The sequence below is a fragment of the Bufo gargarizans genome, chromosome 6 (genome assembly GCF_014858855.1).
Source record: "Bufo gargarizans isolate SCDJY-AF-19 chromosome 6, ASM1485885v1, whole genome shotgun sequence".
NCBI lineage: Eukaryota > Metazoa > Chordata > Amphibia > Anura > Bufonidae > Bufo > Bufo gargarizans.
The window spans coordinates 347,958,232-347,983,323 of record NC_058085.1 but is presented as its reverse complement, the minus strand read 5'-3'; positions in this window follow the sequence as shown (position 1 = coordinate 347,983,323).

The following is a 25,092-nucleotide window of genomic DNA, read 5'->3' as shown; positions in this document are numbered from 1 at the left end:
CTGGTCTGAAGTCTGTATTTAGGAGGTCTGGTCTGAAGTCTGTACTTAGGAGGACTGATGTGAAATCTGTATTTAGGAGGTCTGGTCTGAAGTCTGTATTTAAGAGGTCTGGTCTGAAGTCTGTACTTAGGAGGACTGGTCTGAAGTCTGTATTTAGGAGGTCTGGTTTTAAGTCTGTACTTAGGAGGACTGGTCTGAAGTCTGTATTTAGGAGGTCTGGTCTGAAGTCTGTACTTAGGAGGACTGGTCTGAAGTCTGTACTTAGGAGGACTGGTTTGAAGTCTGTATTTAGGAGGTCTGGTCTGAAGTCTGTATTTAGGAGGACTGGTCTGAAGTCTGTACTTAGGAGGACTGGTCTGAAGTCTGTATTTAGGAGGTCTAGTCTGAAGTCTGTATTTAGGAGGACTGGTCAGAAGTCTGTACTTAGGAGGACTGGTCTGAAGTCTGTATTTAGGAGGACTGGTCTGAAGTCTGTACTTAGGAGGACTGGTCTGAAGTCTGTATTTAGGAGGTCTGGTTTGAAGTCTGTGCTTAAGAGGACTGGTCTGAAGTCCGTATTTAGGTGGTCTGGTCTGAAGTCTGTATTTAGGAGGTCTGGTCTGAAGTCTGTATTTAGGAGGTCTGGTCTGAAGTCTGTACTTTGGAGGACTGGTCTGAAGTCTGCACTTTGGAAGACTGGTCTGAAGTCTGCACTTTGGAGGACTGGTCTGAAGTCTGCACTTTGGAGGACTGGTCTGAAGTCTGTATTTAGGAGGACTGGTCTGGATGGAAATTGCTTAGGCTGGAGGCTTCACTTATAAATGAGGTAGGAAATATAACAAAAAAATATAACACCACAGCAGTAGTGCCCATTCACTGACATAGACCGCACTCCATTAGTCCTATGGAAGCGAATTAAGTGGTTCGAGATGTGTGGTACTGCTCCATTCGCAGTGATGGGACTCTCTTATTCCTTCTGGAAATCTTGTTATCATTTCCTTTGTCGATGGGGTATGTCCCTGCCAGTATCGGCAGTTAGGCTTGAGTGAATTGAGCTTTGGATTATAGATCTGAAGTCGATTTCTTCAAAAACGTCAGTTTTAATGCTGTTCCCTTACAGCATAAAAATGTATTGGTTCCGTGTAGCCAAACTTTATATTGGCCGAAATGTAAATAGACTTCAGCAAATGACTTTGTTATTCCTATCTGCGGATTTATAAACAATTTAAAATAGGAATCCGAAGTGGGGTTTGGTACCAAGGTACCAGCCGGTACCAAAGCCCCCTTTCGCATTCCTCTTTTAAAATGTTTTTTCAATAGACAAATAGGAATACTGAATTAATTCACAAAGTATCGTGCCAATTGGGCCGAGATGAAGTTTGGATCCACGGAGCAAATACATTTTAATGCTGTACGGAAACCACATTAAAACCAAAGTTTTTGAACACATTGACTTGCTCGATTTGCTCAAGCCTACTGGCAGTGGCAGGCTGACCCCATTGAGCACATTGTTAATTTATCAATACATTTCCAGTAGGGTTATCAGAGGAATGTCACATGCAGAGTTGTGGCATTAGGCCAGATCCCCGCTGTGTCTCATTATAGTCAGTGGGGTCTGGCGGTGATCCGGCCCTTACTGGCTATGCTGGATACAAGGAATGGCAGCACAGGAACAGCCTGCCCTAAGACATTAATTCTAGAGTGCAATGAGCCTTGAACCAGCTTGCCAGGTGAACCATGCTCCTCTTACCACCTGCTGGAGCGGTGTAAAAATGCAAAAGCTCAAAAATTGCCTATTCTTCAACTTCTTAAAGCCGGACTTCTAGCGTGCAGGGGATAATGTCCCCCTATTGCCGCTCCGCTACAGTGAAGTGAATGGCGCTGTGCTGCATTACCAAACACGACCCTTAGACAGGGTTAGCGCTCTTTTCTGGAAGAAAAACTGGACAATCCATGTAAAGGGGTTTTCTCATGATTAATGTATGAAATGAATCCGCCATCATATAGTACAGGACAATCTCTTTCTAACACAGCTAGAACCAGCCCTGTACCTCACATGGATCCAGAGATCTCCCCATTCATTGCTCCAATTGCTCTGCTAGATTCTCTTCAGCCTAGCAGCTCAGGGAGTGTTTATTGTCTGCTCCAACTTTCTCCCTAGCACAGCTTAGGGGGCATGTCCTTTCCGCTGCAGCTCTCTCTCTCTCTTTATCAGAGCTCAGGGGAGATGTGTCCTTTCTGCTGCAATTATTTCCCTATCACAGCTCAGGGGGCGTGTCCTTTCTGCTGCAGCTTTCTCCCTTTCACAGCTCACAGGGTGTGTCTTTTCTGCTGCAACCTTCTCCCTATAAAAACCCTGGGGGGTGTCCTTTCTGCTGCAGCTCTCTCTATCACAGCTCAGAGGGTGTGTTCTTTATGCTGTTGCTGTTTCCCTATCACAGATAAGAGGGTTTGCCCTTTATGCTGCAGCTCTCTCCCTATCACAGCTCAAGGGGTGTGTCCTTTCTCAATGGGCATGTCCTTCCGGCTTCAGCTCTCTCCCTGTAATTGTCAAAGCTTCCCACAGTAAATACGGCTGGTGGCAATTGAAGGCTGGAATTGAGCATGTGCGACCACCTCAGTAGGTGGACATGGACATTGTAATACAGATTAAACACAAGGGGGCGCTAGTAAAGAGAATGTCTGTTTTTGTAACAGAAAGTAAATTACAAAAGTAACTGTTTTATTAATGCAGAATAATATTAAAATAACATTTTGTGGTGGTACAAACCGTTTAAGAAGTAGCTTTGTACCAAATGCCATGTGCCGTCACATGTCTGGCGTCCTGCTGGTTACTGTATGTGATAATCACATTTCTATCATGTGTTTTTGCCAAAACTCTTCAGACTGAATGGCTAATGAGTAACTTGTGTTGAGCATCAGTTCCATCGCCAATGCCAAATCTGACAAAGTGAGCACATGTAAAACCTGGCCGGCTTCCTGGAGGACTGGTATGAAGTGATCAGTAATACTGCGGCAGCGTCTTTCACCACGTATTGGACTCAGATCTGATAAACAGGGCTTCTCCAGCAGATACAGCACTGAGGTCAGGTAGACTGCTCGTAGACTGACGAGGCCCCATCCACAATTCTGCACGAAGTAGTGGGAGACGCTCATCAAACCAAAAAACCCTGACTGTGCAATGACCATAACCTGGCGGAGAAGAGGCAGAGGTCCCGCCACCTTATAATTCATACAAGGGCATAAACAGAAGAGATGGGGCCTTACGGCAAAGATTAAATGGGTTCCCCTTTAAGATACCCTTTCCATGACACTTAAAGTGGTTGACCCATCTCAGACATAGGAGGCATATAACTAGGATAGGTCACCAATGTCAGATACAGTAGGTGCAGGTCTCACCTCTCCTTTCTCTAGAAAGTGGGTGAAGGCACACCGCGCAAGAGCAACCACCCTCCATTCACGTCTATGGAAGTTGCGAAAATATCCGAGCGCCGGTTAGGTTATTATCAGAACTCCCACAGAAATGAATGGAGAGGTGGCCGCTCTTGCTCAGTGAGCTATCCATTCACTTCTATGGGAAATATACAGTCATGGCCGTAAATGTTGGCACCCCTGAAATTTTTTCAAGAAAATTAAGTATTTCTCACTGAAAAATATTGCAGTAACACATGTTTTGCTATACACATGTTTATTCCCTTTGTATGTATTGGAACAAAACCAAAAAAGGGAGGAAAAAAAAGCTAATTGGACATAATGTCACACCAAACTCCAACAATGGGCTGGACAAAATTATTGGCACCCTTTCAAAATTGTGGATAAATAAGATTGTTTCAAGCATGTGATGCTCCTTTAAACTCACCTCGGGCAAGTAACAGGTTTGGGCAATAAAAAAATCACACATGAAAGCAGACAAAAAGGAGAGACGTTCACTTGGTCTTTGCATTGTGTGTCTGTGTGCGCCATACTAAGCATGGACAACAGAAAGAGGAGAAGAACCAAAATTGAGAACCAAAATTGTGGAAAACTATCAACAATCTCAGGTTACAAGTCCATCTCCAGAGATCTAGATTTGCCTTTGTCCACAGTGCGCAACATTATCAAGAAGTTTGCAACCCATGGCGCTGTAGCTAATCTCCCTCAGCGTGGACGGAAGAGAAAATTGATGAAAAGTGTCAACGCAGGATAGTCCGGATAGTGGATAAGCAGCCCCAAACAAGTTCCAAAGATATTCAAGCTGTCCTGCAGGCTCAGGGAGCTTCAGTGTCAGCGTGAACTATCCGTCGACATTTAAATGAAATGAAACACTATGGCAGGAGACCCAGGAGGACCTCACTACTGACACAGAGACATAAAAAAGCAAGACTACATATTGCAAAAATGAACTTGAGTAAGCCAAACTCCTTCTTGGAAAAAGTCTTGTGGACAGATGAGACCAAGATAGAGCTTTTTGGTAAAGCACATCATTCTACTGTTTACCGAAAATGGAATAAGGCCTACAAAGAAAAGAACACAGTACCTACAGTGAAATATGGTGGAGGTTCATTGATGGTTTGGGGTTGTTTTGCTGCCTCAGGCACTGGGTGCCTTGAATGTGTGCAAGACATCATGAAATCTGAGGATTACCAACGGATTTTGGATCGCACTGTAGAGCCCAGTGTCAGAAAGCTGGGTTTGCGTCCGAGATCTTGGGTCTTCCAGCAGGACAGTGACCCCAAACATATGTCGAAAAGCACCCAGAAATGGATGGCACCAAAGCGCTGGAGAGTTCTGAAGTGGCCAGCAATGAGTCCAGATCTAAATCCCATTGAACACCTGTGGAGAGATCTTAAAATTTCTGTTGGGAAAAGGCGTCCTTCCAATAAGAGAGACCTGGAGCAGTTTGCTAAGGAAGAGTGGTCCGAAATTCCGGGTGAGAGGCGTCAGAAGCTTATTGATGATTATAGGAAGCGACTGATTTCAGTTATTTTTTCCGAAGGGTGTGCAACTAAATATTAAGTTAAGGGTGCCAATAATTTGTCCAGACCATTTTTGGAGTTTGGTGTGACATTATGTCCAATTTGCTTTTTTTTCCCTCCCTTTTTTGGTTTTGTTCCAATACACACAAAGAGAATAAACATGTGTATAGCAAAACCTGTGTTACTGCAATACTTTTCTGTGAGAAATACTTCATTTTCAGGGGTGCCAACATTTACGGCCATGACTGTATATACAAAAATTATATATATATATATATATATATGCCCCTGATTTATTACTATCCTAGCAATGCCCCTGCCATTAATTATAATATTATAATTTGAAAAATTGATGCTATATATATATATATATATATACATATATATATAGTGGGGATTCACTCTGGTAGAAAGGGTATACGGACGCAGTACAGAGGCAAATTACCAGTTCTTAAATCAAATTTCTGTGTTTCTTCACACATAATGCAAAAACAAAACGTCACTTTGCAGTCTTGGTATTAGTTCACACACAATGTAAAGTCCACATAGCAAAAATCACCTTGTAGGCAGTTCTATCTCCAGCAGTCCATAGCAGGATTTTAGGGGGCCTGTTTCCCCTGAACACGGGTCTCAGCCCTCCAGAACAGCACAGGTCTCGGATCCCAGCACACACACACTTTGCTGCTGAGCCCAGCTGCCTATTTAAGGACAGCCAGGTACTGCCAAAACCTGGACTGGCACTTAAAATCCGGTCCGGTATTTGACCTCACCTGGCCAGCAGCACATGCTAAGAGGAAAATACCTGTTTTCCCAGACCAAACCTCTCACTTTGTCACAATATATATTGAGAAAGGTTCTGTGTTTTGAGCCGAAACGTTGCCTCATTGTGCCACTGTGGCCCAATAAATTATTTATTTTTCTACTGGATGTGCTGTCCGTTTCCATCTCTATATATATATATATATATATATATCATTTTAACAATCAGTTTATTTTGTGATTGTAGATTTTCTATTCAGTTTTCTGTACATGGTTATGGGGGTGGCCATCTTGCCCTAGTTGCAATTAACAACATTTAGAGGTACAGTATGCTTTACAGTAGGCCCATGGGCCACTAAAACAGACTTTTCATTGACTTATATGGAGTGTTGTGGGCATGCTCTGTGACCTGTGAAAAGGTCATTGTACAGGGAAGGGGAGGAGGTTAACTGTGACTTCACCTGTTGTTAATGTTAGATCCTGTGTTTTCTATGTATAGGTGATATCTGTCATTGCCTCTATAGAACAGGAAGTGTCAGCTTATTACTAGGACTAGTGGCCCCTGTGAGAACTGCAAGATTTAACTTAAAAAAAATATATATAGACAGTTAAAAAAAAACTAAAAATTATGTGTAACATAAAAGACGCTCCCTTTAAAGAGCGGCGGTATACAGCAAGAGCTGCCGCCTGCAATATTTGGTCTATTAACTGAATGAATAGAAAAGAGCTGCTAATAATAATTCTAACGAGTTGCTGTTCACATGTCAGCCTTTCTTAGCCGTGAAATGAGTCACGGGAATGAACCAAAGCCCTTTCCACTTCCAATGTATAATTGTGAGATGCACTGAATACATGTCCTCCCACTCACAATACCAAAATAGCACTCGTTTCCCTGTACTCGCTATCACCCACATTATTTTATTTGCTGACATCAGTGCGTGCCCTGAGAATGACTCATAAATGCTAATAATACATGACAGTTTGGGTACATTGCCTAAAAATATTCTCCTCGTGCGCCCTCTTTATGTAAAAAATAAAAAATAAATATATCTAAAATCCACCTGATACATTCAAAAAGTTGCCCCTAATTTGGTATTTGCATCTTGTTCTCTGGAGGACCCAGATTGCTGATTTCAGTGGACATTGTGTAATGCTTCATTTCTCCTGTGGGGGAGCTGTAGGGAAATCAAGCACTTGCTTCCAGGTTACTACAAAGATTACAGCTGATCATGGAGGGTTTTAATGGAAAGATACTCTGTGTTCTGCTTCTATTCAGGGGAAAGGGACTGCAAACATTTAGGTTATTTTTCCAGTCCAACTTGCAATACTCCCTAAATCTATGAATTTTCTAATCTCTTCGTGCACACGCTGTTTGGCTGATTTTTCCTGGAGGCTACAGAAGACAAATGAGATAGATGCCGTGTGATTCCTGTAGATAAACAACATCTGACAGAAAGAGATATTACTGCTCATCTCCCCCGGGCAATGACTTAAGTATTCATCATCATGAAATGAATAGGAATATGACTTCATATACCAACCGCACAGGTTTCCCCGATATGTGTACTACTCGTAAGCAGAGAAGAGGGACAACATCTGCTGTAGGGGATGCAGCTATCTGACCCATATTGTACCCTCGCAGTATTTCATCGGCTTTACCACGAGGCACAAGGCCCCGGTGTCCTCCACCTTTGACATTTCCGTCCTAATCACTGAGTATTCTTTATATAATGAAAAGTTATCGTTTTTATTTCAGTTTTTCCTAATTTTCAAGATCTTTGCTTGCTGTTAGAGATGAGCGAAGTTCTTGAGCATTTGATTCGGCTGCTTCGCCCAAAATTTTTAAAAAGCGCACTTCTTTGTAAGTAGTGGGTGCGATGACAGGGAACGGCCGCCCTTCCTTCATTATAGCCCTCAGATGCCGCATTCATCACTGATTGCGGCATCTGACTTTACTATTAAAGTGTAAAATAAAGCAATAAATAAATAAAATCATACTCACCTCTTACGTTTGATTACGAAGAGCTGTCCACCGCCATCTTGTTTGAAGATCGAGCGTGAAGTCTCTAGCAGCGCGATGACATCACGTCGGCCGGCCTGGTGATGTCATACGTCACCGTGCACGAGATTTAGTGCGGGATCTTCAATCAAGATAGCGGCAGCCGGCTCTTCGCGCTCAAACGGAGGGGAGTATGATTTTTTTTTATTTTACCCCATTTCAGGTAAAATCTATTCGTTACCACGAACCACAAGGAAATTTGGCTTCACGCCAAATCAAATTTTCCCTGAAATTCGGATGGAAGTATACTTTGGACGCTTTAATTTGTTCAACACTACTAATACTACTACTTCACCGTTCACTAGTGAATAGTCAATGACTGCAAATAGAGATCTTGAAAACTGTTTAAAAAAATTGGTGCAGAAAGAAAGAAGCTTGACTCCACTGATTTCAATGGCCTCTGGTGACAATCTAATCCAGATATGTATTGGTATGGCAGGTTGTATTTTTCCCTCTATGATCCTGTGCCCCCCCTTCCCCACCCAAGGTATAAAGAGTGAGAAAGGTGCCAGGCAGCCGCTTATCTCCTTTCCACCTACTAAGATAATATGTACGTTCCGTTCACCAAGCCGGATGCACATAGTGGAGTCAAAGGTGATAACAAAATGTATCTAATGTTTATGACTAGAGATGAGCGAATCAAATCCAACGAAGTGGAATTCAATCTGAATTTCAGGGTAAATTTGATTCATTGCGATACCGAATTTCCTCTTGCTTCGTGGTAGCGAATCGATTTAACCTGAAATAGCGTAAAAAGACAAAAAAAAAAAATCATACTTAGTGCCTCCATTTGCTCACGACGGGCCGGCCACCGCCATCTTGATAGAAGATCTCTGCGGAAATCCTGTGCGTGGTGACGTATGACATCACCTGAGGCAAAAACTGAAATGGCGCTCCAACCCCTCAATGTCAATTTCTTAACCTAACCCATTCCCTCCAGCCCTTCTGTTAAAGACATACTTGGAAAACATTACATACAGGGTAATGCAGCGCCACATACTGTGCTTCCCAATACTATACTGCAGAAACAGATAATCCCCCTTAGGCTGGCCCCCCTCTTGCCCCTACCTGAGGCAATCGCCTCACCTCGCCTCATTGGTGGTGCCCCCTTGCCCCAGGATGCAGTAATGCAAATTCCTCCACTTCCCGTATCCCTGTCACTGGAAAGCAAACTTCATCTCATTCCCATTAAAGTCAATGGACCTAAGCTGCAGTTCCTGCGCCTGGTCAGTCTAGTGCTGTGGTCCCTTCATTCTGGAGCATGGTTCAGCAATCTTCAGCACTCCAACTGTTAAATTACAACTCCCAGCATGCTCCATTCACTTCCTAGGTAAGCTTTAAAGGAGTTGTCCGAGCTTTTAGATCGGCGGGGGTCCGACACCTGGCACCCTAGCCGAATAGCTGTATGAGGAGAGACGGTGCGTGCAGTGTGCACGTGCCTATAGACAGCAGCGGTGAACAGGAAGAGAGACGGCAGACAGCACGTGCACACTGCACGCCCTGCATCCTCATACAGCTGATCGGCGGGCGTGCCGGGTGTCAGACCCCCCGCCGATCTGATATTGGTGACCTATCCTGAGGATAGGTCATCAATAGTAAAAACCCGGACAACCCCTTTAAGAATGGCCAAGCAAATGTGCATGCTGGGAGTTGTAGTATCACAACAGTGCGGTGCTAGAGATTGCAGACCCTTGTTCTAGGGGTTGGTGGGGTCCCACAGATCAATATGCAATGGCCTATACTACTGATTGGCCATCATTGCAATTAGACAACTCCTTTAACAGGTCCACAGCCGTTGATGTAGATACAGTATATACAATGAGGAACAGAAGTGTTTGAACACCCTGAGATTTTGCAAGTTCTTCCACTTAGAAATCATGGAGGGGTCTGAAATTCACATTGTAGGTGCATTCCCACTCTGAGAGACAGAATAAAAAAATAAAAAAAATAAGGAAATCACATTGTATGATTTTTAAAGAAATTATTTGTCTTGCACTGCTGAACATAAGTAATTGAACACCTGAGAAACAGCAAGAATTCTGGCTCTCAAAGACCTGTTACTGTGCCTTTAAATATTCCACCTCTACTCCATTCATTAATGTAACTTAGTAGCACCTGTCTGTTAAAGACCCCTGTCCACCCCACAGTCAGTGAGACGCCAACTACTACCATGGGCAAGACCAAAGAGCTGTCAAAAAACGCGAGAGACAAAATTGTGGACCTCCACAAGGCTGGAAAGGGCTACAGGGCAATTGCCAAGCAGCTTGGTGAAAATAGATCAACTGTTGGAGCAATTGGAAGAGGCTAAAGACAACTGTCAGTCTCCCTCGGCCTGGGGCTCCATGCAAGATCTCACCTCGTGGGGTATCACTAATGATAAGAAAGGTGAGGAATCAGCCCAGAACTACAAGGTAGGAGCTGGTCAATGACATGAAGAGAGCAGTTTCAAAGGTCACTGTCGGTAGAACACTACATCGTCATGGTTTAAAATCATGCATTGCGCGGAAGGTTCCCCTGCTCAAGTCATCACATGTCCAGGCCCGTCTGAAGCTTGCCAGTGACCATCTGGATGATCCAGAGGAGTCATGGGAGAAAGTCATGTGGTTAGATGAGACCAAAGTAGAACTCTTTGGTCTAAACTTCACTCGTCGTGTTTGGAGGAAAAAGAAGGATGCATCCCAAGAACACCATACCTACTGTAAAGCATGGGGGTGGTAACATCATGCTTTCGGGGCACTTTTCTGCGAAGGGGACAGGATGACTGCACTGTATTAAGGAGAGGATGAATGGGGCCATTTATTGTGAGATTTTGAGCAAGCTTTTGAGTCCTGCTTTTCCCACACACTCATAGAGAAAGCCTGTGAGTCTTGCTTCTCCCACCCACTCATAGAGAAAGCCTTTGAGTCCTGCTCCTGCCACTCACTCATAGAGAAAGCCTGTGAGTCCTTCTACCCTCGCTCACTCATAGAGAAAGCTTGTGAGTCCTGCTTCCCCTGCTCACTCATAGAGAAAGCCTGTGATTCCTGCTTCCTCCACTCACTCATAGAGAAAGCCTGTGATTCCTGCTTCCTCCACCCACTCATAGAGAAAGCCTATGAGTCTTGCTTCCTCCCACCCATAGAGAAAGTTTTTGAGTTCTGCTTTCCTCACCAAATCATAGAGAAAGCCTGTGAGTCCTGATTCCTCTATCCACTTATAGAGAAAGCCTATGAGTCCTGTTTTCCCCAACAACTCATAGAGAAAACCTGTGAGCCCTGCTTCCACTACCCACTCAAATAGAAGCATGTGAGTTTTGCTTTCCCCACCCATTGAGAAAGCTTTTGAGTCTTGAATTCCTCACCAAATCATAGAGTAAGCCTGCGAGTCCTGCTTCCTCTACCCACTTATAGAGAGAGCCTATGAGTCCTGCCTCTCCTTCCCACTCATAGAGAAAGTCTGCGAGTTCTGCTTCCCCTGCCAACTTATAGAGAGTCCTGCTTTTCCCCACCCATTCATAAAAAAAACATGTCTTTCTTCTCAAACAGAGTGATTGACAGAGTTTCCTAAATGAGTTCTTATAGAGTCAATCACTACATGGGTTGGAGAAGCAGGACTCACAGGCTTTCTCTATGAGTAGATGGAGGAAGCAGGACTTACAGACTTCTCTATGAGTGGGGGAGAGGAAGCAGGACTCACAGGCTTTCTCTATGAAAGGTGAAGGAGACGCAGGACTCATAGGCTTTCTCTATGAATGGTAAAGGGGACGCAGGACTCACAGGCTTTCTCTACGAGTAGATGGAGGAAGCAGGACTCACAGGCTTTCTCTATAAATGCTGAAGGGGACACAGGACTCACAGGCTTTCTCTATAAATGCTGAAGGGGACACAGGACTCACAGGCTTTCTCTATAAATGGTGAAGGGGACGCAGGATTCATAGGCTTTCTCTATGGGTTAACAGGAGAGGCAAGAAATTTGTTCTCTATGAATCTTGGCAGAAATATAAGCTCTTTACACATGTATCATATATCAGTACAGATAGATTGTCTCAATATAATAACATTTGGGTTCATGAATTGATTGCATCAGAGACACCAACCATTCTCCATCCGGGATTCTGTTGCTTTGACCTTTTGTCTTTACTTTTGCCTCTGCCTGTCTCTGTCCCCTGGGGATTTTTGGGTGGGGGTTGGTTTAGTAATGACCTTGTTAAAAGGTATTTGCTTTTTATTTTACTTTGTACTAAGTTATGAATATTTACAATACAAACATAATAAATAAAATAGTTTAAACTAAATAGTAATAAATAATAAGCTCTTTACATGAAAATATAGTATAAAATAACAGCACAATGCAGATCCCTTAGCCCAGTTTCTCTCCTTCTATCTTATGTTGCCCTCTGATAGGAGCTGGACAGACCACTTTATCATTTCAGGTGCTCGGTTTAAGGAAAAGACTATTTTTATTGATAAAATAATAAAATATTCGTTTTGGAATTGCAAACAGGATAACTACATATCACGTCGGATCACATCACTATCTGCTGAGTTATCTTACAAGGAAATGCACACAATTACCCTTTAATTAACGTGAATGCTTGTTAGACATATAATACTACAGTAGTATCAAAGAGGAGACAAAAATGACTAAAATGGTGTAGAAATCTGAGACCCTCCAAACCCCCACCCCCACCGGTCTTAACAATGGGAAAAGCCCTTCCTACCATCATCATCAATGGGGAAGAGGCTGTTCATGTGCAATGTAGAGCTCTTTGTCTGACTGGGGGTGGATAGTTCTGACATGGCTAATCTCCGGAACTCCAGCTGTGTAAAAACTACAACTCCCAAGATGTAAATTTGCTTGGCTGTTCTCAGTACTCCATAGAAATGAATGGAGCATGCTGGGAGTTGTAGTTTCACCAAAGCTGGAGTGCCGGAGGTTAGCCATCACTGGGATAGTTCATCGGATTGGCCGGGTTGTCAGATTTCGTATCTGATGAACATACTATTATGATTTATTCCCCCCCCCCCCCATGTTTAATAAGAACATTTGTCCATCAGTCCTATTTCATTCTGTAGATCTGAAGACTGTATATAAGTCAGATCCACCAACGCTTCTGCCTTCCAGGCCTTTACAAGAGTTTACTATACTTTGTGCTTCCGTTCATGCACAGCTTACACAGATACTGTTTGCAACATCCACAGCTACCTCTGAAAAGTGACAATTCCAGCTTGACGTCAATGTAATATTACACATACAAAAGTGAGTCATTGCATATAACATGTCAATCGCATAACTCAGCATATGGCAGTGTGGTGATTTAGCACAGGGAAGCTCAATCTGCAGCCCTCCAGCTGTTGCAAAACTATAACTCTCAGCATGCTCTAATAGCTGTAGGCTGGCCAGGCATACTAGGAGTTATAGTTTTGCACCAGCTGAACGGCTGCAGGGTGGGCATCCCTGATTTAGCATATAATAGGTGATGGTGACTATGTGTATGCACTCATGGTATAGCTGTATGCATTTGCCTACACCTCGCAATATCACACAGTCACAGGTTAATCCCCTGCAAATAAACCTAATGGGGGGGGGGGGGGGGGGGGGCGTTTAAAGACGAGTGAGCAGAATTTAACAAATCTGTGTCATTTGATAAATTGGACACAATGTACTCCAATGCAGACTCAAGGAAAACTGACTTCAAATATTACCCTCATGATAAATTCCCGGCAATGTATCCATTGCAAACGGTTATTTACAACTTAAGACATGACCTATAAGCCAGGGCTTTACAGCGTGCAGCTTGTGATTAGCCCTATGTCATGATGATCCTGCAGAGCTGCACACCAGCTACAGAGCAGGGCTGGAGGACTTACCTCGGCCATGTTTGGTGCAGGGATGTTGCACAGGGAGGGGAGGCTCCTGGTCCCGGCACAGGATCCGGGGGAGATGCAGCTTCCTCCTTTGTTACTTTGTATCAGATCCTTGCGGATCCTGGCTGTGTCCCTGTGTCTGGATTGCTCACACCTCGTCCAAGGGATTTCCAAGGCTTTGTGCTGGGGGATTAGCCCAGGGATCTGGGTGCTGAGCTGCAGATGCCGCTGTCCCTGGTGCTGAAGTGGCTGAGGCCGCTGTCCCTGGTGCTGCACGCCTGGCCAGTGACAGCCAAGAACATCCGCACCGTCTTGTGCTGAGCCTGGAGGAGGAGCGAGGGGGGAGTGAAGGCTACATCCTGACACCTTTAGAAGACGTCAGCTCTCCCTTACTCACGGGCATTGCTCTAAATGCCAAGCGATGCCCGGGTCACTGGATGGATTGCTTTCTAAATGCCAAATAACATCCAGGACAATTACGGTCATGGGCTAGTGTGCACAATGCAGCATTGCCAACCGGAATTTTTTTTTTTTTCTGGACAACTTATCCCAAAATCACAGAGAGACAATATACTGATAGCACCCCGTTACCAGAATTTACTGCGAGCTGTAAAATGATGAGAATGACCACCAGGATAATCTCACCAAGTAGCCTAAAAGAATTCAAGGACGCATCTATTGTTTTTTATGGACATAGGAAAATAAAAAGTCACCTATTTTTACGGACTGTTCCGAAATTTCTGGTTGGCAACCCAGACGAAATGTCAAGCAGTATCTACAGTGACTGCTAAGAAGCGCACAGAAGGCAGATGTAGCAGTGAGGAATTTGTCATTCGGCACAGCCCATCTTGCACTGTGACATTAACTGTACTTCTGTAAAGAAAAGGGACTGTCCAGCCTTTCATTCACACGTCCGTAGTGTATTGCGGATCCGCAATACACCCGGCCGGCACCCCCATAGAATTCCCATTTCTTGTCCGGACAAGAATAGGACATGTTCTATTTTTTTCCGGGGGCGCGCTCCGTAAATGCGGATGCGGACAGCACACTGTGTGCTGTCCGCATCCATTCCTGCCCCATAGAGAATGAATGGGTCCGCCCCCTTGCGGAACGGGTGCAGACACATGAATGGTTTTTACCTAGCCCCAGGAGTGTGTTGTACCTAATGAAAAAAATCGTCCTCATCTGTTCCACCATTCTCTGCCTCCAGCCTGTAAACTTCATGGGGTCGCATGCATCACTGCGGGCACCGACTGGCCTCAATGGCTACGTGCCTATTGGGAACATATCACCGCTGCAGCCAGTCATTACCTGCAGTGGAGAACGTGGTCCTGATCACAGAACAGAGCTAGGTCACCAGAATGGAGTGGTGGGAAGCAGGAGAGTATGCCAATAGGGCAGGACAGCCATTTAGATTTTGATGACCTATCCTCGGCGCTGGTCATCAGTATCTAATTGGTTGGGGTTGAACTCCTGGCACCCCTGCAGCTCAGCTTTTGAAAGGGGCGTAGGTTGAGACCTCTTCCTCGACCTGTCATATCACACCCATTGGTCACGTGGCCTTGCTGCAGCTCAGTCCCATTCATGTGAATGGGATTGAGCTGCAATACCAGTCGCAACCACTATACAATGTATGGCGCTGTACTTGGTATATTGTGAGACATCAGGGTTAGGTCCTTTCAAACAGCTGATCGGATATCGATGACCTATCCTGAAAATACGGTATGTCATCAGTACTTAAAAAGTTATTCTCATCTCAGACAATGGGGGAATATTAAGAACGGAGCCCAGAAAGTGGTGGAGGGCGTACTGCGCATGCGCAGCCGCCCTCCATTCATTTTCTATGGTGCCACCGAAAATAGCCGAGCCAGGCCCATAAATGTAAAGGGGAGCGGTGGCCGTGCATGCACAGTGCACTCACATTCACTTGTATGGGCAGAGCGCTTGGTGGTGGCATAGCCACCACTTTGAGGGGCTCTGTTCCCGATATGCCCCCATTGCCTGAGATGAGACAACCCCTTTAAGTCCCGGAAAAGCCCTTTAAAGAACAAAGGAGTGAGGGAGAGAAGTGTACAGGGATGACTGGCTCTGCAAAGAGGAATGCTGGGAAATGTAGTCTTCGGCCTCATACTCTAGCTCAGGCATGCTCAACCTGCGGCCCTCCAGCTGTTGTAAAACTACAACTCCCACAATGCCCTGCTGTAGGCAGATAGCTGGAGCCTGTTCGGGCATGCTGGGAGTTGTGGTTTTGCATCAGCTGGAGGGCCGCAGGTTGAGCATGCCTGCTCTAGCTAGCGACGCACCCTGCAGCAGGGAGAAGAGCATGCATGAAGAGGGCAATGGCAATACGCTCGGTCCACCACACCACCTACCATACCAGAACTACCCTCCTAATCCCATAGAAATAAACACGCAACACCACTGCCTGGATTTAATCGGCCACAGCAGCCGTTTATTAAATAAATACATAACATCATTAACATATAAATTAACCCAGGACGAGGGGAGGTCCTAGAAGCCCCAATAACCTCATAACACCACTAAAACCTGCGTCTCCATCTTGCCCCCAGCCGTTGAACCCAGCTCGGAGGCAGCAACTGATGGACGCGTAGTTATTTACTACCAGCTCCTCAATGAGAGTCCAGCCCCTCCCGCGGGGCCCTCCCATCCTCAGATACCACCATCTTCTTCCACTTCAAGGACCTCCCCCGCCTCCACGACTGCCGCGACAAAATAACAAAGGAAACCAACCCAGACCCCCCCCATACCCTATCACCAAAGGGCCGGGAGGGTGGGCGTTCGCTTGCCCTGGCCGCACTGTCCTCTCTCTCCCGCCTCTTCCCCTCGCAAGCGCTAGCCACGCCCCCACCCCCTCCCGCTCCCCTGACAACTCGCGCCTAACTGACCCAGTCTCCCACTTAACCCTTACCTCACCTGTCCTTTCGCTGCCATCACCTCTTCATGAACGGCCTCCCCCACCGCTGCGCTCCTCGTCCGGCCTGACTTGAAGAGGGCAATGGCAATACGCTCGGTCCACCACACCACCTACCATACCAGAACTACCCTCCTAATCCCATAGAAATAAACACGCAACACCACTGCCTGGATTTAATCGGCCACAGCAGCCGTTTATTAAATAAATACATAACATCATTAACATATAAATTAACCCAGGACGAGGGGAGGTCCTAGAAGCCCCAATAACCTCATAACACCACTAAAACCTGCGTCTCCATCTTGCCCCCAGCCGTTGAACCCAGCTCGGAGGCAGCAACTGATGGACGCGTAGTTATTTACTACCAGCTCCTCAATGAGAGTCCAGCCCCTCCCGCGGGGCCCTCCCATCCTCAGATACCACCATCTTCTTCCACTTCAAGGACCTCCCCCGCCTCCACGAACGCGCAGCTTGACCTCCTCAAGCCTGCGCGTCCCTCCACATCCCCAACGCCGTTTCCACACCACTCTGGAGCCCCAGAGACCACAAATCTGTTCCCACCGCATTCAAATGGACCCCATCCGCTCTCCAAAAAGCCCCTTCACCCTTCTCCAGCTCCACATGTCGCACCACCACCGCCCCATTCTTTGCCATAAAACGACCCACCGCCCTGTTCACCTTTATCCGGGCCTTGTTAATGCTGTCCACCGACCGTGCCCCCCTCCAAACCGACCGCGGAACAATGTCCGACCAAACCGTCACTATACCTGGAAACAGCGCCCAAATCCTCAACAAATCGAACTTGACGTCCCTAATCAATTCCCTAAACGGCCTCCTACCCAGATCGTTGCCACCTACATGAAGCACCAACACATCCGGAGGGCGATCCAACCGCGCAAAGCGATGAACCTCCCGCAACACTCCCCCCCACAACATCCCCCGAACCCCCAACCACCGGACCGTGGCTACCTCCGGACTAAAACCCAACTGGCGCCCGCACGGCCGCACATCCGCTCTAACCGCCCCCCAAAAAACATAGGAGTGACCCAAGATCCACACCAAGGCCGCCGCAACACCTGCGAACAACAAAAGAAAAAATTAATTCACACCAACCCACTCCCCCTTACAAAAACCCCAACCGAACATACGATTTAAACCGCGCCGACTCCCAACGCCCAATTCTCCTAATCCCCTCCGCACTGACCCCCAACCTAGCCGCCTCCGTCGCGGCCCCAATCCGAAACGAATGCCCAGCATATCCTTCCGCCGGCACGCCCAATCCTCTCAAACATTTCTTAAACACTGCCAGAAACTGAAATCTGGACAAAAAGGAACCATCCTCATGCCGAAGAAATGGCAGCGCATCCTTGGTAATCCCCGCGCCGTAAGCGCCCGCACACCGCACCGGGCACATACCACAACCCGGGACCGCAAACAACACAAACTGCCGCCCCCTGCCCTCCTGATCCGTTTTGGACCGTCGAATCCGAACCACAACCCTGTCCACCGCTAACTCAACATCATCACACCGCAAACCCCCCGCTCTCCGAACACTGCCACTCACCAACTCCCCTAATCTAAACGCTCCAAAGAACGCTAATGCAAAAGCCGCCCTGAACAACCCCAGCTCCCAACCAGACTTACAAATGATACTTAACTGCACGCCCACCCGCAACAGCAACTCAAAAGACACCGGCTTCCTCTGATCCGGCACCTTGGGCTCCCCCCTGCGCCAACCCTTCAACACCTGCCGCACCAGGAAACCCTTCGTCAAATCAGGCAGCCGCCTCAACCTAAACCCAAAAGCTACCCCTGCCATAAAACGACTCACTTTGGACACTGTCCACCCCTCCCTCTTCAAACAACCCAGCAACTCCAACAGCCTAACCTCCCCGCCCCCAACACCCGTCCCCCTGGCATCATTCCAACACTCCCAGGTCGTCCACGCCTTACCATACTCCTTCCAAGTACCCGGACTCAGCGAATCCCTCAACAACCCCATCACTTCTCCTCCAAGATCCCCCAGAGCCACGGCGGACACTCCAGACCCTCCTCCTCCGCTTCTGGCGCTAGAAGCCGGAACCGCTCCCACTGCGAACGAGAAAGAGAATCCGCCACTGAATTAGACACACCAGCAACATGCTCCGCCACCACCCAAACATTAATCGACAAACAACGCAACACTAAAAACTGCAACAGCCGAACCACTGGCGGGGAAGACGCTGACAAACTGTTAATAGCCTGTACCACCCCAAGGTTGTCACAATGAAACCGGACCTTCCGATTCCCAAATCTCTCACCCCACAACACTACCGCCATAACAATCGGAAACAGCTCCAACAACGCCAGATTCCTCACCCATCCTCGGGTCACCCATGCCTCCGGCCACCTGCCCGCACACCATTGTCCCTGGCAATAAGCCCCAAACCCCACCCCCCCCGACGCATCCGTATACAATTCGAAATCCACGGAATCACACAACCCCCCCATAACCAGCGTCCGCCCATTATACTGCCCCAAAAATTCCGCCCACACCCTCAAATCCCCCTTTAACTCCTTGCCCAACCGTATGAAGTGATGAGGCGCCGACACCCCCCCCGTAGCCGCCGACAACCGCCTGCAAAAAATCCTCCCCATCGGCATAATCTGACAAGCAAAGTTGAGCTTCCCTAACAACGACTGCAAATCCCGCAACCTGATCTTCTCTTTCCCTATGGCCCGCTCAATACCGCAGCGCAAATCCAGTAACTTATCCTCAGGCAGCCTACACTCCATCCGCTCCGTATCTATGACAATCCCCAAAAAACATAACTCCGTCACCGGACCCACCGTCTTCTCCCGCGCTAACGGCACCCCAAAACGCTCAAAAACCGATTGCAACGTGTGCAACAACAAGGAACACACCCGCGAATCCGCCGGCCCCAAACACAAGAAGTCGTCCAGGTAATGTATCACAGACTTACAACCCGACACTTCGATCACCACCCACTCCAAAAACGAGCTAAAAGTCTCAAAGTACGCGCACGAGAGAGAGCACCCCATAGGCAAACACCGATCAACAAAATACGCCCCCTCCCAAAAACAGCCCAACAACCCCATGCTCTCCACGTGAACCGGAAGCAGACGAAAAGCCGCCTCAACGTCAACCTTTGCCAACAGCGCCCCCCGCCCCCACCTCCTCACCCACCTCACAGCCGCGTCAAAGGAAGTATAAACCACCGAGCAAATCTCAGGATCAATACCGTCATTGACCGACGCACCCTTGGGGTAAGACAAATGATGAATGAGCCGAAACTTATTCGGCTCCTTCTTCGGCACCACCCCCAAAGGAGACACCTTCAGATTCGGGAGCGGTGGCTCCCTAAACGGACCCGCCATCCGCCCCAGCTCAACCTCTCTCCGCAACTTGTCCCCAACCACTCCCCCATGCTCAAGCGCAGACCTAAGGTTCTTGTGAACCACAGGCCCCGCCGCCACCACAGAGGGAATGCGAAAACCAAAACGAAAACCGTCCCCCAACAACCTAGCCGCTTCCCGATCCGGATATCTATCTAGAAACTCCTGCATCACGTCCACCCGCACCGGAGTCAGTCCCTTTTCCAGCCCCCTCACCCCCCCGCTGCCGTCCCCCCTTAAAGCAACGGCTCGCTCCATGGGGCCCACCGCACCCAGTGCATTCATGCTTGAATTTGCATTTTGCCCCAAACCTGCAGTTTCCCTCATTAAAGAGGAAACACAGCCCCTTTGCCGACGCAGCCGCCAACGCTCCTGGAGAAGACCCGCCCGGCTCCCCCCGAAAGGACTGCCCAGCCCTAGGCACCGCCGTCACCCTCAGCCACAGCCCGATGTCCTTGTGATCCCACCGGATATCAGGCCTAACCGCCTTACGCTGCCGGAACTGCTCATCATACCGGAGCCAGCCCACCCCACCGTAAACCCGATACGCTTCCCCTATGGCGTCCTGATAGCAAAACAGCGCCGAACAGCACTCCGGGGACCGTTCCCCAATGACACTAGCTAAAATGGCAAACGCCTGAAGCCAATTAGCAAATGTCCGCGGAATCAGCCGATGCCGCCGCTTCTCCTCCTCCTCCACCTTCTTACCCTCATCCTTCTTCCCCCTGTCCAAGTTAAACCGTTCCAACGGGAGCAGCGAAAAAATCTCCACATACTCCCCCTTCCATATCTTTTCCCGCACCTCCTGCTTCAAATGAGCCCCCAAAGGGCCCTCAAAGCACACATACACCTCGCCACGCGCCCTGTCATCCAACCTCTGCCCCTCCGCATCCCCCCCAACCTGCGTCTCCACCGACACTGACCCAGCCGCCCCCCCTGACGCCCCAGCCCCCAACCCCGGCAACACTCCCCAACCCTGCAATGGCGACCCCCCTCCGGACCCCAACCCAGACAACCATCCTGCCAGCCCCCCCAACAACTGCCCCAACCCCTTACCTAACTCACCCATGGCCGCCCCACCCCCAGCCCCCCCCACCGGGAAGCCCTGCGCTAAAATGGGTCCCCATGCAATCTCACCAGGCACCACGGGCGCTGTGACTCCCGCTGCCGCTGATCCAGACTCCCGCCGCACCGACACTTCACTGGCGTAGCTCCCAGACGTCGACGGCTGCTCCTCCTGGACCACCTGGACGACCCTCTGGACCACACTGGAAAGCCCCCGGGCCGGAACCGCGGCGTCCGTGTCGACGAGGGGACCCTCTACCTCACCGCCTCGATCTTCTCTGGGCCTGCACGGGGAATCCCCTCCATCCCATGCAGCCCGAAGCACCTGGAACTCCTCCTGCCGCCGAGTGGACCGCCCGCTGTAAGAAGGCCCAGGCCGGACCACCGTTCCTGGTCCCGCATCCATGAAGACCGCCGCCGGGAGCGGGGGAGGGGGCGTCCCGCTCCTCTCAGGGCCCCGCCGTGTAGTGGGATTCCTCCCGCGGCGAGGGCGACTCACTGCAGGCCGAGCGGCCGCCCTCCGCCGCGGAGGGTCCGCAGAGGGGCTCCCGACTCGGCGCCGGGCCCGGGGGGTGCTTTCAGGGCTGAGGCGCGCCGGTGGGTGACCCCGCCGCGGCCGTGCCGCCCGTTCAAGAGGGGTAGCCACAGGAGCAGGCAAAACTCCGCACGCACCCACCTGCTCCTGCAGCCAGCCAGGCCCCCGCACCTCCGCCTCTCTCCTCAGCCACTCCAGCAGCTGCTCCACCGACATCCCCTGAGCCGACATCTTAACGCAGGTCCGCTCCGTTCGCTTGCCCTGGCCGCACTGTCCTCTCTCTCCCGCCTCTTCCCCTCGCAAGCGCTAGCCACGCCCCCACCCCCACCCGCTCCCCTGACAACTCGCGCCTAACTGACCCAGTCTCCCACTTAACCCTTACCTCACCTGTCCTTTCGCTGCCATCACCTCTTCATGAACGGCCTCCCCCACCGCTGCGCTCCTCGTCCGGCCTGACTTGCAGTAGCATGCGCTCGGAGCATCAATTACGTTATGCCGAATTAAGAGATGTGCCCATCTGTCAATTCTTAATCCAATAAAGCTCAGGGACTGAATCCACGAGGATGGGTTCTGCAAAACCAAATCACAAACTTGGCAAATTGATGATTCTAACGGCATGTCGCCTGTAAATGGATTTGTCACATCTTCCATGGAGATTTATAGATGCATGAGAAAATCAAAGCCATATAAACACAAAAAGAGGGTTGTAGCAGCACTTATGGAAAAAATTTAATCCGGTACATGGTGGTGCCAGCGGTGATGGGTACCAGCCTGTAGTGCCCCCGTTCTCCAAGATATAGGGAAGGACCGCAGCACGCTCAAGTCTGCCTTCCTTCTCTATATCTGAGAAAGTCAAAGAAAATCATCAACTCGACTGGAGAGAATGTCTGATGCATTAAAGGGGTTGTCCGGTTTCCTATACTGATGATCTATCCTATCGATATCAGATTAATGGGGGTCTGACTGCCAGCATCCCCCCCCCCCCCCCCCCCGCCGATCAGCCGTTGGAAGAGACCTTGGCGCTCATATGAGCGCTGCATTCTCGTCGCTGTTTTTGCATCATTGGTGCAGCCGGACGCAGAGTAAGTACAGCTTCTCCGTCCCATTCACTTGACTGACCTGGAGTGTAATGGCAACTGTTCCTTTCCATTATTAATAATTATTGGAAAGCGCCAATAAATCCACGGCGCTGTACGTCAAGAAGGGGTTAAATAGGAATGAGCGAATGTCATATTGTCATGTTCGTGTGCGGGTTCGGATCCGTTCTGCAGGCCATAGACTTCTATTACGACAGGATGAATAACGGAATGCCTCTAAAGACATTGCGTTATGCATTCCGTCACGGAATTGCGTTATGGTCCGTGGTAATGGAATCCATAGCGCAATTCAGTAAATACCACAACACGAACCAGCACACGAACTTCAAAATATGAAATTCGCTCATCCCTAGGGTTAAACGTAATATAAAAAATACAATAAACAAGAAACTTATTAGCAGACTGGTACAGAGGGGGAGAAGACCCTGCCCGCACTTACAATCCTCAAGTGAATGGGACAGAGAAGCTGTAATTACTCCTGCTAATTACACCGACATAAGAACTGTAATGACACCTGCCTAGACAGTGAGGCGAATGCAGCGATCATATGAGCACCGTGGTCTCTTCAAAGAGCGGATCATAGGGGAGCTGGGATGTCGGACCCCCACCGATCTGCGGATAGGTCATCAATTTTGGAAACCAGACAACCTCTTTAACTCATGCCTCGTAAGATACTGTCTTCTTGGCGTGGGTTGGATGTCTTGCTGCCAACTCCCTGTTTTCCATTTTCTTCTAGCACTTACTTTATCTTATTCTCAAGAGGCCTAAAAAAACATGGTCATTCTGACAAAAATATCCTAATCCTTCCCCAAAATGTTACAATTTCCTGTGAACATTTCCTCATCTTCTAAGTGGCTTATAAACTTCACTAAGCTCAGAAGGATATTAGGTTTCATCAAAAGGAACTTTAAAAGAGCAGAAAAATAACCAGCATGTCCTAGAAAAAAAGAATTAATATTCCAAAGACCGTGTGGAAAGAAACTGCCTTCTCAACGAATCTTTAAAGGCTATGGATACTTTTGACATGAAAAAAAATTGCACCAAGTTTTAGTAAATTCCATCATTTATTTATTTTCACCCCCCCGCTTTGCTCATGTTGGACGTGTTCTTTCCAGTAATACATGTAGGACATGTGTGTCCAGGATGCTGCTGTTGTCCTCCTGCACACGTGTGTGCTTTCCTCTCTATGTACAGCCCCTATTGAGCTGCTATCCTTCAATCCTCTCTTGCCTCCTCACATACATCTGCTATGTGCAATATCCTCCCCCTCCCTGCTGCTATCTCTAAGACTAAGAGAAGGGAGGGGGAGAGCAGAGAGAGAGAAATGTCAGAAAGAGAAGCAGAGCTCTCATGAATTGATGTCAGATTCAGCAGCTAGGTGAAGGACTTACACACGCTCTGCGGAAGCAAAATAATAATATATTTTTATGAAGACTATATAGAAAATTGCTTAATTTTGCATTTAGAAGTAATATGAACAATAAAAAAAAAATCAGTGCAAAGGAGTCCATGGCCTATAATATACATATTTTACCTGATTAATTTCCATTACAAGATTGAAGCCCTTGGACCGCAGTACAAAATCTGTATGAAGGCTCTCATCTAGTATGTACTACCTATATCCCTGATCTCCTCGTAAAGGGCACATAGGGCCCCATCATGCTCTAGGGTCTGAATGCAACTGTAGCTCCTGCACATAATATATTCAGGAAGACGTCTTAGAGGACAATTCAGATCTCCTGGGGCTGCGCTTTCCATTTGATAAGAACAGAGGCATCATTTTGTGAATGGAGAGAGGAGGATCCCCTCTTCTTCCACCGACCAAATACAAGGGATGTATACAGTGCCTGTGTTATGCTGATTTAATCTCCCTCCAGCCTCCATCCAGGACTCTCATTTATTAGACTGGAAAACAACTATAAAGGGTACCTCTGGCTGGGGAGGACTGGGCATGTGTGCATAATACAGCCAACCCATTGATTTCAAGATAAATCGTGTAATGCTTCATTTGCTCTTTGGTAGCACTGCAGGGGGATTGAACTTTTTTTTTAGTTCCCTGACAGATTCCCCCTAAAATAAATGTTGGGGGCCCTGCAGTGGGAAACCATGTAGTCAACGTATCAGCCATGGTCTCAGAAATGGATCAGGGGCGGACATACCGCCTGTGCATCTGGTTCAGCAAGGCAGGGGGCCCTTTCCAGTGGCAGCATAGGTGTTTTTTAATGTATTAAATGTATTTTATTATTTTCTTTACTCCCTTTCTCTTGCAACCGGGTAAACTGGTCATCGGGGGGTCGGGGGGCGATTAGGACTTACTGTGTATCTGCTGCCTGTTCTGCTTAACCACTTAAGGACCCTCGCTGTACATGTACGGCGCTGGTGGATGTGACTTAAGGACCAGCGCTATACAAGTACGGCAGGCCGATCGGGCAGGGTGCAGGAGCTGCACTCACCCGATCAGCGGCA